The following is an 11,799-nucleotide window of genomic DNA, read 5'->3' as shown; positions in this document are numbered from 1 at the left end:
CAGGGCTTTAAATAAACTTTTTTAACCCACCTGTGTTGGGAATAATGTTACATTATATTGCATGAGAAGTTTGAAGAAAGTTGTTCTCAACACTTCTGACAGCCAACAGGTAAACAGGTACAAAACGCTCAGACCCTGCATCCATTCTCTACGCCTACTCATCCCATGCAGTCGACTTAAAGGAGACCTATCATGCTTATTTTCAGGTTTGTACTTGCATTTTGGGTTTCTCTACATGCCTTTTTGTTCAAATATAAGATATGTGTTCACCCTCTGTCTCTTACGCTCCGTTTTAGTGCCTGTCGCTTAAGCTCCCCTCCCGAAAAGATGATTGGCTTGTGAGAAAAATATTGCATGTTTGCAAAGGTACACTGATGAAAATGCAGCTTTGGCCACTGGTCGGCACATTGCTCCTACATCCTCGACAGTATTAACAATCTCTCTCACCTCAGCTCCTTTAAATCAATCTCTTTTGGGGGTCTGTAACTAGTTCGAGTGACAATACTCCACAGACAGATCCCCCACACTGGGTCTCCTCCAAAACCCTTTGGCTTCTTACATCTGTCCCAACTGGCCTTAACGGAAAACTTCCTCCCTCACATTCATCCCCTTCATCACATCCATTCATCCCTCATCAACATCCCATACATATATAGAAATACTCAATTTATTAAACCTTCATAAATGACATGATTGTGCAACCTGTTCTCACTCCCAACTCGTAAAATACATACGCTTGGTCAGTGTCTCTCAGCGTCAGATACCGATGCAAAAATCCCCCTTCAGCGTCTGTATGGAAAGCACCGGGCAGAGCAGCAGCTCGGTAGAGAGTGGTATGAAAGACTGAAAATCATCGTAGGAAGGTTAGTTGGAGGGGGTGGATGGGTCAAACTATACAGGACATTCCCCCAGGAGACCGGGGTTCGTGTCCCGTTCTTGTCCCGCGTGCCACTGAAACGTTTGTAACCCCAACCACCATCTTTTCCTAAACCTAACTGTCCCGTTCTTGTGCCGCATGTCAGGTGAACGTACGTCCCGACCCAGAGCGTCAAAAAGTGACGACAAAGAGTCTCCACAAGGCGCATTTAAATATGACTCTAAAGGAGACTTTTTGCCACAGGCACCTGACCAAGCGCTGCCTTTTGACAGGATATGAGTGAAAGTGTGTTAGATTGTGGTGTGCTCCTTGCTAGTGAAAGTATCTTGTTATGGTAGGATAGCTTAGTAGCACCCAAGACATTCATCTATGCAACATATTTATCTGCAGTATAAAGTTTAAGTAGGCTCTTGTTGGAAATTTGTGGTCGATACTTAGAGCCATAAAACATTATATTTCATAGTTTTTCTCTTGTAATTTGTTGCAAAGATTGCATTACATGCTGCCAGAGAGATGGGTGTTTTTCCCTGCATTAAAAGTGATGGTTTCACTATAGCATCACCAGCTTTCATTGATTTCATTCAGCACTCTAACTTGTCTCCTGTCAAGTGCTTTTAATAAAAGCAGATGCTTCAATGGAAAAACGAGGCTATCACTGTCAATTAGGTGGTGACATTCAGTTTAAGTTGATGGAAAGTGACACAGATGTGTGGAATGTAAAAGTTGATTGAATTTGAAACTTGATGGAATCTTAGAAGCAAGAAAATGATGCATGTTATGACATTCTGCAGGTAAAGAAATGATGAAGAGAATTCTTACATTTCTCTTCAGCCGCAGATCTCAATAAACCTGGTCTTCTAATAATCTGAAAAACTCAGTTTGTGTTAAAAAAAAAAAATGTCACTCGAGATCATATAGGAGAGGTCTTCTGAGGCTTTATGTTATGTATGTTTGTTAGTTGTTCATTTGTTAGTTGTTCATTTTTTCTTTCCCTCCCCTAAATCTGTCCTTTCTGGCCATGTTTTGGGCGAACTAGCAGCAACAGACACGTTTAATGATCCCTGCTTGACCTCCACAGCCCCCTTTTCCCTGAGTGAGCAAGGCTAAGACTCAATAATAGCGCTTTGTATGTTTAGGGCCACATGGCTGCATCCTCGGCTATCGACATTGTGGTGGATCATCAGAAAATCTTTAGCGTGTTCAAACTGTGTCTCCTTCACCCGGCGCTGGCCTCGTCTCTGGCTCCCTCCCGCCAGGCACACCCAGATCTGGAACTCGCACAACACTTTAAAAAAAAAGGAGCCGTTGGTGTAATTGTGTTGGCATTGGCACGGACGCCCCACCATCGGTGCATAAATTACTGTGGTCAGGAGTCAGAAGGAGGAGTAGGGTTGTTTTCGGGAGCGTGGTGCAAGAAAAAGGAAGGGAGGATGGAAAAAAGGAGGAGGGAGAGAATGAGCGAAAGAGAAACCGGCGTCTCCAGTGGCAGTAAATTGGAGATCTATTGCCAGTGCGGCAGTCCTTTCAATCTGAGTGTGGGAGGGAGGCATTAAAAATTCAGTCGTTTTCAAACATGACCATCACTTTGGAGCGATAATGAGTGTCCTGAACACTGGCTAACAGACCCACCCCCGACCCCGCTCTTTTCTTCCCTGCGCCTACATGACAGATAACACTTCATTTGACTACAGAGACATGAGTGATGATGAGAATTCCCCAGCAATGTAGTTCCTCTAAAATACTCTTGCTAATTAGTTCAATGGGTCACCGGGCTCAATAAACTCTCCAATAGTCCCTCCTAGTCCCCCTCACAAAAGCTCTTTCATCAGCACGCTGAGATTAGTGGCAGTTTCACCTCTGTGTTGTTAAAAGCGCTGCCGAGCTTTCAAGGTGATGCAACTCTAGTTATACTGTCCACTAAATATGCACAATTAGGTGTTACCGCGTCAATTTGTTCCTCTAATAACACACTTGACCACTGTGCACAGTGCTGGTTATTAGCGTAAACGCAAACACTAAAACACCTGAAAGAACCATAGAGAGATAAAGATCCACACAGGGATCTTTATTCTTAGCTGGAGCCTCTGAATAATTACGCTTGTATGTGTCAGGCACATGGCACACCAGAGTGTTCGGAGGCATGTGATGCTTCTGTCACAGTAGGGTGGAGGAAAGGCAACTTCAGCCGATGTAAGACTGGCTATTAGCGAGATTGTCCATGAGACAAGTGGAGAAAAACTATTTTTGATTCTCCTGCTGAATTACTTTCTTAGCCGCCAAGGGCTCCTCTGGGATCTAGTGGGCGATAGACGGAGCACCCAGAAGCGTTAACAGGATGGGTGACATTTGATTTGCCGCTTTGTTCCTCCTCCCTCGGCATATGTCTCCTAATCTCTAATTTGTGCCTCTTAATCCTACGGCGTACACTCCTGGAATTAGCCGGGATTCCTGATGGGAAGTGCTAGTCTGATCTACCGGCTCAGCTCATCTTCATGCAAACTCAAAGCCATAATTCCCAATCACAGCTCAAAAGCATTTTAAATCTCTGTGTGTGGGCACACGGTGTATGCATCTTCACATACATCACATACAAAGAGGTACACACAGAGGATTAACCTTTGATTTCTTGGCATTCTCTCGGTAGAATCAGTTCAGGATGGGGATCAATGGAAGTGGGCTGAAAATGTACTGTAAATATATCACCATTCCTTAAATCCTTTGGGCCTACTCTACAGTTTGTACTTTTCCTTGCTGTTGTAGTCTCAACCCTCTGGAATCATCTTCCCCAATCTATCAGATTTGCTGAATCTTTGGACTCTTTTATCCGGCTTTTAAAAATCCCATCTGTATTTTATAGATCTCCATCCTGTCTTGTGTTTTGGTTTGTTGTAGTTTGTCTCTCATTGTGCTGTGTTTATATTGTGATATCTTTTTTACTTTAGGTTGCAAGCAGCAGGTAGCAAGTAGCAAGCTTTTGCACAATTTATGTGATGTTGTGCAAGCAGCGTTTCATTTCTGCATCTGTAATGTGAAGGCAAGGGTAATACAGAAGAGAGATTCTAAAAGAAACGGCATTGATAACTTATTCTAAACATTTCCACACCTGGTAAAGACCAAACTTTCTGATTGTCTTTAGCCAAATTATTACAGAACGTCAGGGTGAATTTTGCCCATGTTTCCATAAAGGTAACATTTTCCAACTTTTAAAGTGCCCATATTATGAAAAGAATTCTGAGATTTGAGAGGGATTTCTGGGATTTGGGGTGTTATTTTGTGTCTCTGGTGCTTCCACACACATACAAACTTGGAAAAAAAAAAACATCCATGCTGTTTTGAGTGAGCTACGGGTTTCTGAATGTGTCCTGCGTTCAGTCTCCGGGTGAGCTGGTCAAAATCGGCAGGGCCGTCTACGTCATCAGCCGAAACATTTGGTGTGTGCTAACCACTTTAGCTAATACCACATCAGCTAGCTGTTTCTCCAACTTTGGTCAGTACAAGGCAGGATTAGCCGGGAGACTTCTTCTAAACGAGGGCACACTTCCAACTTTGCGTGGAATACCTGCGGAACAGGGACATGTAGGTAGTTCTATCCAATTTATTTTGTAGATTAGGGTGAACTCGTGTGTGTTGTAGCAGTGTTTTGCCATTGAGAACGAGGTGGCTAACCGCTAGCAGCGCTAGCTTCTAGCTAGTAGTCCTTACCCAGCTACTGCGCATGTGCGACTCCCAACAAAGATGGGATAGACGTGAGATGTCTCACTCTGTAGCTAAAACAGAGAGCTCAACACACAGGGTGAAAAGAGGAGCTGCAGCAATGTGCAGTACAACAAAAATATGGTATTATTTTTCTTGTGTTGCAAGTCATTCCAGCATCACCTGCTTAATTAATTAATTAATTATTATTGTATTAATCACTTATGACAGGACGAATTAAACAAGTTTCTTTATGAATATTTGAGTATAAATTAAATGAGCTGTGATGCATCTTTATATTTTGGAATTGTGAAATTACAAGCAATTCATTTATGAACACATGCACACTTAAATTAGTTATTTTCTCACAAAACAAAATGTAATCTTAGTAAATATAGAGACAGAGAGGCAAAACACACTTGGGATTTCTACAATAAGATGAAGCAATTACTATTTCAAATATCAAAACTTAACCCAAAAAATCCACTAAAAAATAATAAAATAATAAGTTGAACCCAGCATATTCATAGTGACAACATACAGACCACAGCTGGTGCAAATTGTTAGTGTGTCAGGGTGCCTTCACTGCCTAATAACTTTTTAATCAAAGGTGTTACAGGGATGAAAGAGGAACCACTCTACGCCAAAGACTTTAAGCCTTCTCTTGATCTTGAATCTTAATAGGTAAATACATTTGGAGAACTCTACAAGAGTACACAGTGTGCCAACAAGCTCCGGTCCCTCGTCTTGAAGGATGATTTGCCTTTTTCTCTGCTCGTTGCATATCCAGCCAAATGTTTCAAGGCACAGTACTTCTACTACATGCGGCTGCTTCGGAAATTCTGAGTTCCTCCAATATTTAAAGCAAGACATTTAGGTGGTTCTATTAACGGGGCTTATGTAGTCTCATATAGCCAGACCCTCCTCCACAGTGCTGCTGAGGAAGGTCTGGCTAGTCCACACAGCATTCCTGGATGGGAGAAAAACGTGGTCTGGTTTATTGGCATTTCTTTAAACCAGGGGTGTCAAACCTAGCTTCTCTAAGGGCCACACTAGAAAAAGAGAATCACGTCAAGGGTCAGACATGTATAGTTCATTGACATGCTTTTATTTCATTGAAAAAGCCAAATATCTTGACTGTATTACTGCATGTCAATTTTTTTTCCATTATTTTGGTGCTATTTCCAACTATTTTGTGGCTTTCTCTGACATTTTTGCCACTATTTAAAATAGTGTTGTTGTTTTTTTTACCTTTGTCACATATTCCGAAATTTTTGTCTCTTTTTGAGACATTTTTTGTTACAATTTCTGACTTTTGTCGCATTTTTGTCGACATAAGTCCTACAAAAGTCAGCAAAAAAGTTCCTTAGCCATCATAGAATTTAGCAAATGAAGCAAAACAATGATTACGTTTTTTAAAGCAACCTGTTTCACAGCCCGAATATGAAAACTCCCTGCTTCTGTGGGAATTTCTGAGTCTCAAAGTTGTTAGATCTGCCAAATTCAGTTTTGAGTGTCACGTAATTACAGTTTGAAAAACAGTTTCTCATCTTTTTGGTTTGGTAAACAACTAGGCGGGCCAAAATCTATCGTGAACTGAAACTGATATGCGGGCCGGATCAAAATCTGCGAGGGCCCGGGTTCGGCCCGCGGGCCTTGAGTTTGACACCTGTGCTTTAAACCAATCCCAATCGGATTGGGTGGCGCTAAGGATGCCGGACGGAGCCACGGAAGGAACTTGTTTTGGTGGAACATGTGTACGTTCAAAAGTTGTTTAAGTTGTGCAACAGAAAACTCAGATTGGACAGATAGTCTAGCTAGCTGTCTGGATTTACCCTGCAGAGATCTGAGGAGCAGTTAACCATAGTAACAGACATCCGGCCTAAAAGACGGACATCCAGCAGAATTTCCAGCGGCACCTGAACAATCCCGGAAGTGGAACGTCGTGGATATAGACTAGGGCTAAAGTAACCTAAGCATTGCTGTGACCCATCACAGTTACAGCACGTTTCCATCTGTGAGTCAGGCGGAGGCAGGTTATGTCTTCCACTTTGATTAACCTGTGTACAGACAGCAGGCCTCCTTCCATCTCCAGCACCGTGTTCCTCTAATGAGGTTCTGATGTAGTGGATCCCACCGGGGACCAGTGCCACTATTAAGGGTGAGATCTCATCCCCTCAAAGGCTTTCATTTTACCTCCACCTACATACACCAATGCAGCAGCCATGACTTCTTTTGTTCTGCAGTGGAGGATCCGAGCTGACTGCCACTCATGTGTTCTATCCTGAGAGATGTTAAGTGCAGCCACATGGTACATGTCTCCTTTTTGTTCCCTCAGCTCAAAAAAAAAAAAGTGGGGACACAGAGTGGTACAGTCTGGATTTCAGCAGGAAAGGAATTCGGGTTTGGCAATATGAGGGGGAAGGGAAGAGTGCAACAGAAAAAAAGATCTCAGAAAAAAGGAAACCGATCCTTTGTAGTGACACATGGAACAAGATGTTTCACCAAAGAAAAATGCAAATTGCTAACAACGGGAACAAAATGTAACAGTATCAAACGCTCTTGACAATGAGAAGTCACACAAGACATGTCCTAATGAGGAGGAACAAAAAAAAAATGAACCTCAGATATTTTAATCTTTTAAAACCCCGGCAGGCGGTACATTGTTAGACAAAGTGTATGTCAGAGTGTTGATTTTTTTTCCAAGCACTCCTTTCCCTTCTTCTACCGGCTTTATTTATTCTTTTCGAGCCCCTAATATGCATTTTAACAAGGTTGTCTTTAAGGGCCCATTACATTGGATCAGCTTTTATCTTTGAACTTTGGGGACAAACATTGGCTGTTAAACCTACCTTTGCTGAGAAACGGGCATAAAACATGCACATGTACAACTAGCTATGTGCACACCAGTGTACACTGATGTTCCTGCCCTTGCTGTCGTTTAATATCCAGCGAGTGTCAGAGCTAATCTGGCACACACAACCTCAAATATGAAACAAACACACCAAGTCACATTATTAAACCTTTGTCACCAATAAAAGAAAAACATCTGACAGTGATGATAGAGGGAGACAGTGTGACAGACATAATGTTAGATAACGATATTACAACGGCCACTACTTTGTGGATTAGTGGCAGACGAAGTATTCAGATACTGAAAGTAGCAACAAAGCAGCAGAAATTTAAAGAATATGCCCATCCAGTGTAGTGCTGTGACCCTTCAGTTTACAACACACATTGTGCCTTTGTAGGTGCAATGATATAATGGTTTGAACCATCAGTGGTAGGAAAGTGGCATTTCCTGAACTATGTCTATCGACTAAAGGGTCTGGTATTTTTCTTTTCTATCTCTGCAGGGTAAATCCAGACAGCTAGCTAGAGGGTTAGCCAGACTAGAGAAGGTCTGACAATGCCAGACTAATATACTGCAAACAGACATCCCTTTGCAGATATGGGCAAATGACAAAATTCATGCCACATGACCACGAGGCTATTCTAGCACCAGAGTATAACTTGGCAATAAGACAGCTAATTCCAAAAGCACAGTTCATCTGTGAGAAGTAGCACTTTAGGTTGTTTTCAGAAAGGTCTATATCCAGAATGAAATGCCAGACAGTCTCTCTTACTGTTCATTAAAAATCTTGTTTGCTGTCTGAAGAGAGTTGGCTTCTTTATTGCCACTGTGCCCCCTGACTATGTCTGCACTTGTGGAATTATCATTTTCAAAAGGCTCAGTTGTCCTCGGCCACACTAAATCACAAGTCACAACAGTTCCAAAAAAAGCTTAGTGTGGAAGGAAAGCCGAAAAAAAAGATGCATTTTCAGATTTAGCTGAGCTTGAGTTTGTACACGGTCTAGATTTCTGCAACCTGTGTCTACAAAGGACATCATTGGCTAAAGGGCTATGACTAACTACTGTAAAGCATGACCAATATTTTGGCAAATTGACCGATATGAGCTTATTTCATATACTATTGGTATCGGCATAAATGTAAGCAGAAATGCCAATATGTTTGTGGTTAGTCCACTAGAGAGCACTGGCAAATTCATTTTTACACTGTAAAATGTACCACTCAATACATTTCAAAGTTCCAATTGTTAACGAAATTTAAGGGATCCTTATTATTCTTGTTAAAATGGAAAAAATTTGAAAATTTGTCAAAATGTATAGTTAACAGATTTTGTAACCCCCTGGGGATAAAGCCGTTCGTATATAACAACACATTTAAACAATTTAAAAAAACATGTATGTCATATTCAATATCTTTAGATCCCAAAGGTGTATAAACATATTTTTGTATTATTAGAAGAAGAGAAATGCCCAGAAACCTTGTATCTCCGTATTTCATCATTTCATTTTTTTTCAGAAATCAATGCTATTGGTCACCCTTTATCTGTGGTTTTTAACAAATATTGAATCAGTGACTTTGTCTAAGGTAAATAGCTCATTATAACATTTTGAAATTCGCATTTTTCCATTTCCTATAAAGCAAGGATTTTGGACAAACAAGGTTTTTTCGCCCGACAGCGACAAAATGATATTGGTATCCATATCTCTGCAAAGTTAAATATTACTTGCATTCCATATATAGTTCTTATCATAGTTACAAATGTCTGTCATTTCTCTAATACACAACTTTTTCAGAGCAGTGTTGAAATTGGTTTGTATTAAATGTGTGTATAAGAACACACATTTGCACAAACACACACACACACACACACACACACACACACACACACACACACACAATAGGTGAGAATGTGATGCCATATACATTCCTGCTGGAGGTTTCACACTAAACTATTAAGCAGTCGGTGACATTAAAATGCAGAGGCGTGTAGCAAAGGGCAGGCAAGAATAATGCTAGGTGATGTAAACATCAGTTTAAAGAATGCAGGTGAAACATATTCAGAAAAATCGACTTTGCAAAAGGGGGATAAAGTGCAATCAACATGTTTGTTAGGCCTCAAGGATATGCACAGTGAAATGTGTTAGTTTACCTCCACATAGTACATTTATTGGCCCAAATCCAAAGCACAATCCCAGTTTTCTTCAAAGATAAGAAAGCAATTGTTCCCCCAAAGGCTTTCTTCCTTTCCACATAAACAATTGGTCAAAAAATTCATTCTCATTCCTACTGGTCTGTATTCAGATCAAGGTCTTATTGAATTTAGCTTGAAGTGGTTAAAACAGGCCGAACAACACTGCGGACTTGACACTGCATGAGTCAGTAATAAAAGCCTGGAGAAGTGAGGAAAGTGGAATATAGTGGAGCATAAAGGTTAGGCTGCGTTCAGACTGCTTGCGTTCGGCAGAAACGCAGGTCTTTATATTCATGTTGAAAGGGGGTAGTGTGTTTAGGCTGTGGTTGGGGTTGCCTAAAAAAAACGGTATCATCGGATCGCTTTTCTTGGTGTGAATGCCCACTTACACTACATTGTATGATAGCCCTGTCCACAGTCCTCAGGTGTAGCTTGGTTTCAAAGGTCATTCATTTCCACGAGGTTTCGGTCTCTGTCTCTGTCTAATTACTGCACACTCGCTGCTACAAGGGTTTACCCTTCTATCTGACAACTCCTTCATCTCTCGCGGTCCAGCAGCTCTATGTGGGAGAGAGCTACTCATTAGACGGACTCTATAAAGAACGATTTGACCCCGCGAGGTCATGTGTTGCAATAGGGCCGACAGCTGGAACCTGCACTGTCTATTCTCTGAATTAGCCAGGCAGGAGTTTCGTGTGATAGAACACAAAACCTTTCTGGGTTATTCTCTGTCGTTCTCTTTTCTTCTTTAAACATATCTTTTTCATTAATAAAGGCATATCATTTTAGTACTCAAATATCTAGACCAGGGGTGTCAAACTCAGGGCCACACTGAAAAATGAGAATGATGAAGAGACAGATGTAGAGTTTATTGACATGCTTTTATTTCATCGAACAAGTCAAATATATTTGACTGTATTATTGCATGTCTCATATAGTCTTCTCACTTACAGTTTGGTTGACATAAAGCCCTAAAAAAGTTAGCAAAAAAGTTCCTTAGCCATCATAGAGTTTAGCAAATCAAGCAAAACGATTACATTTTTAAAAGTAGGCTACCACACAGCTAGTCTATATCCTTCGCGTTCCATTTCCAGGATTGCTCAGGTGCTGCAGGAAATTCCGCCGGATGCAGGTATTTTCCATCACCTTCCGCTTTCTTTGTGTTGGAATTTTAAATTCGGTGGATTTATGAGGACTATGGTTAACTGCTCCTCAGATCTCTGCAGGGAGAATCCAGACAGCTAGCTAGACTATCTGTCTAATCTGAGTTTTCTCTCGCACGACTATTTTGCAGCGGCTCTGTGCGGAGTTTAGCACCGCCCATGATGATTGTGATTGGTTTAAAGAAATGGCAATAAACCAGAGCACATTTTCCTCCCATCCCTGAATGCTGTGTGGAGTCCAAAGCGTGCTGAAGGAGGGTCTGGCAAAACGAGACTACCACACAGCCAACTCACAGCAACCTGTTTCACAGGTGTGGATATGCAAACTCTGTTCTTCTGGGGGGATTTCTGAGTCTCAAAGTCGGCAAATCTGCCAAATTCTGCTCTGAGTGTCGCGTAATTGCAGTTTAAAATACTGTTTTCGATTTATCGTGAACCTAAATTAATATGTGGGCCGGATCAAAATTTGTGAGGGGCCCCCGGGCCTGAGTTTGACACGTGATCTAGACTTTCTTTCCTGATAGCTTTTTATATATATATATATAAACTAGCATTGTCTGGATGCCTAAATCATGTGAAGAAATACTTCCTTTTATCTACCCTTCTTCCATTGACAACTTGTTGGCCTTCTTTCACATCACAATAACCAATTGGCCCTTGCAGAAGGTATTCATTGTCATCACATTTTCATGCATTACCCCGTCAGCATCACCAAATAAAACCCCTGATTTGGCTCATGTCTTTTGTTCCATTTTTAAGTAGAATGACTGATTTCTAAAAAATAGTAATAATAGTAAAACAGTAATGACAACACATGTAATTTGTTACTTGGAAATGGTCTATAGGCTATACCTTTTTTCTTTGTTGGATGGTGTCCCCATCCTGCTTGTTGCCTCCCAATGTCTGGCTCAAGATGTTGCCCTTGTGAGCAAACACATTTGATTTGATTTGATTTATTTTGCACATGTAAAAAAAATACAGTGTTACATATAAGACAAAATAAGTACAAAAAAGACAAAGGAA

At 41.1% G+C, this 11,799-nt stretch overlaps 1 long non-coding RNA gene across 1 annotated transcript; it reads left to right on the top strand.

The window, feature by feature from the left end:
* Positions 1–6,005: 6,005 nt before the first annotated feature.
* On the top strand, positions 6,006–11,185 carry LOC116042188. The gene is made up of 2 exons (XR_004103141.1): positions 6,006–6,054; positions 11,138–11,185. It is a non-coding gene; the product is annotated as an uncharacterized LOC116042188 (long non-coding RNA).
* The last annotated feature ends 614 nt before the right edge of the window (positions 11,186–11,799 follow it).

The sequence above is a fragment of the Sander lucioperca genome, chromosome 1 (assembly GCF_008315115.2).
Source record: "Sander lucioperca isolate FBNREF2018 chromosome 1, SLUC_FBN_1.2, whole genome shotgun sequence".
In the NCBI taxonomy this organism is placed as follows: domain Eukaryota; kingdom Metazoa; phylum Chordata; class Actinopteri; order Perciformes; family Percidae; genus Sander; species Sander lucioperca.
The sequence above is the reverse complement of the archived record's forward strand: the minus strand, read 5'-3'. Positions and strand labels throughout refer to the sequence as shown.